The sequence below is a fragment of the Humulus lupulus genome, chromosome X (assembly GCF_963169125.1).
Source record: "Humulus lupulus chromosome X, drHumLupu1.1, whole genome shotgun sequence".
NCBI lineage: Eukaryota > Viridiplantae > Streptophyta > Magnoliopsida > Rosales > Cannabaceae > Humulus > Humulus lupulus.
Genome location: NC_084802.1, coordinates 136416008 through 136419274, shown reverse-complemented (window position 1 = coordinate 136419274; position 3267 = coordinate 136416008). Strand labels below are relative to the sequence as shown.

General features: G+C 33.5%; 1 long non-coding RNA gene across 1 annotated transcript; it reads right to left on the bottom strand.

The window, feature by feature from the left end:
• Nucleotides 1–288: 288 nt before the first annotated feature.
• Nucleotides 289–1651, bottom strand: LOC133805401 (uncharacterized). Its single transcript, XR_009878951.1, has 3 exons — nt 1586–1651; nt 674–720; nt 289–358 (listed from the first exon to the last, which is right to left on the bottom strand). It is a non-coding gene; the product is annotated as an uncharacterized LOC133805401 (long non-coding RNA).
• Nucleotides 1652–3267: the final 1616 nt, after the last annotated feature.

The window sequence follows — 3267 nt, the reverse complement described above, 5'->3', positions numbered from 1 at the left end:
CAAGTTATATATATAAACTTTCCTATTAATATTCTAATCATGATCAGCAACTAATAAAAATAATAATTATAATTATTATCTTATTCATCAGGCCATCCAACGCTAGATGTGAATATCTGGCCAATTACTTCAAGTGCAGAAACACTCCAACTCTCAGCGTGCCTTAGAATCTGTCAAGTCAATGAATCATGAAGCAACCATTATAAATAATAATGATCAATATATATATATATTTATATATAGCAACAATTTATAACACAAAAATAGATTATCATTTACTTTAAACTTGCCGTCTAATTCATAGACCGTACTTCCGTTGATGCTAATAAGAGGCCTCCATGGAAGCTTCAGGTAGGTCCTGCATAGCAGATAAGTTGGATTGTAGCTATATTGAAGGCACAAATACAAAGTTCTATAGTAGAGTCTGGCAGGTTCAATAGCATTTGCATTGGCAATGGATAACTCTTATATTTGATTGACCAAAAATGGATTAGGCCATAAACAACCTTCTTTATCCTAAGTTTACTATAACTATTATTGCTGTTATTATCTTTTTGACAGTTTATTCTGGTCATATATATATATAATAAGCCTCTATTCTTTAATGCAGCATTCAAACTTACTATTATGTACGTTAAAAAGTAAAAAGGAACATAGACCGATTTGTAAGCACCTTAATTTCCACTTTGCCACCACAAATTTTGTTTCAGAGGAGATATCCTGCAGAGATTAGCATTGCAAGACATTAACCACAATCTGCTACTAAAGTTTTAAAAAGAAAGGAATAAAAAACTGCTGCATAAGTCATATTGTGGAAGATTTGTTAGTTTGGTCATGCAGCCATGCTGGTGCACAAGCCCTGAGCAGCCATTGTGAGACGTTGTTGCTCAATCATGCATCACACTCGATGAAGCCCCCTACACTTTCGAGAATGACTTAGGTGGCCTACAACTTTGATATCATGTCTCCACATTTCCTAAGGCTGAGGAACATCACCAATGACTACCTTGGATTGTGGCACAGCAGCAATGTTGACTGAGGCTTTAATATGGACTATAAACAGCTCAATTGGTCAAACTCACTCATAAAATTCCCCTTAGTTGTACAACATATAAAGAGAATGAACAGAGTTTGGAAGTGCCAAAAGAAAAAGTGAAACAGTGAAAGAGAGGGTTTAAGCATTAATCGCCGGAGATGGGCATTTTTCATCTTTAATCATGTTTAGGTTAATTCCTCATTTTGGGATTGTTGTTAAGTTAACAACATCAACTACCCTGATTGAGATTTTCCTTAGAAGATTCTTTCTATGCCAAACTCTATGTTTGATTAGAGGGAATGGTGGAAAGGAAATTGAATCATGAGAAGGGAAGAGTATGGTTGTCTTGTCTTTTCTATGTGAAGCAGCCTATTATTTCACTCTCTGATGCACTAGGATTTAGGACATTTATTAAGAACTTAAGATCACAACAAAATCAAGCTTGATCTCTTTCTGGTATTGTCATGGCAAGTATATCAAAACCATATTAATCTGTTACCAATAAGTAATATGTTAATCAATTGCAATCTAAAAGGAGTGAATGACTACCTTCTCAATGTTTTCCAATCCAATAGATGGAGAGTCAAAGAAAGGAACAAGCAATTTCAAGTTGCGAGAATACAACTCCTTACCTGGACATACGCAAAGATAATTCAATTGAAGAAGCAGGAGACTTATGCACCAAATATTGTTAAGCCAAATATTTGAATACATACTAGAACCTTGTAAGTGTGCTCATATGGCCGATATCCAAATTCAATTGAAAGGTCAGCCGCCAAGTCCATTCAACATAGCTCAATTTCCATACAAAAAGCTGATTAAAAAAAAGCTATAATAATAACTCATTTTACTCATATATCTCACTGAAGCATTCCATCAAACAGTTATTATGCATAGGTTTAGCAAAGCTTATTTTTATATAACAAGACCAATTTAAGCAGTCAAACTAAACAAAATTTACAGATAAATTGACAAAAACATCAAATAACACAAATACACTCTATACATACAAGTTTAGCCTACATACAAACATTCATTTATATTCCAAAACACACCATATTTAAACATAGAAACAAAGATCACTATTATCATGGTTGCAATAATAAAATTAACAAAGAGAACATTAATGATGAATCATTGATCAGTCATGAAAAAATAGAAAGAGAAATTGAAAGAAAAATGGTACTTAAAGTGAGGATTAGGGTTATAGTTGTAGAAATAGATGAGTGAAGATGGATAAATAAAGATGAAGAAGTACATACCCATGCCGATGAGAGCTTGAAATTGAGATAGTGATTGCCAGAAATTGAGGAGCAATGGGAGAAATGTGAGAGAGAGATGGAGATGTTGAGAAATGGGAGAGAGAGACCAAACGTAAGATTCTCTTTTCATACTAAAAGTTATCTCTAAATAATATATTTATTATCTAAATGAAAGTGAATGAGAACAAATCTAAGCAAGGTGCTATTGCTTGTAAGGACAGAAAAAATTGGCTTACAGCTATGGATGAGGAGATGAAATCTCTATATGACAATAATACATGGAGTTTAGTAATAGAATTCAATAAAAAGAAAGTGAGATAAAAATAAAATAAGAGTGTACATGCTTTAAATTCATCCTTAAAATACACACTAGTAGCATCAAAGAAATAAAAGTTAATTAAATCTCGATACTTTAAAAAGTAACAGATAAGTTTCTTAGTATGAAAGTACCTGATACCCATTCCACTCTGGATTTTGTGAAGGAACCCCTTGAGTTGGGGAAAGCATCATTGGCATAAATGAAACAAGAGAAAACATTCAAATAATCATAATGAATCAAATGAAAAAATTCACAAAACAAGAGAAAAAGATCAAATTATAATATCTAGAATTGTTGTAATTATAAAAACCTTACATTCTGACTGCCTTTCTCCATGCCAAGAGCAAAAAATACAGCAAAACGAGTATGAACTCAGAATCTAAAGATAGGGTCTCAAGAGACTTGCAATGTACACCCACTGCTTCCAGTGAGACATCAGTTATCTTAGCACAAGCAGCAATACCAAGAGCTTTCAATGAATTCCCACAACCAAGAGCTAATTCAACTAAACCCGCATCTATTAAGGCCTCACAAAATCGCAAATTTAAATCCCCAAGCTGCTTACAAGACTGTCCAACAGAAGCTAGACCATGATCTCCAACATAGCACAACAGAGAGCATAAAAATTATGAGCACAACAGAGTGATCGG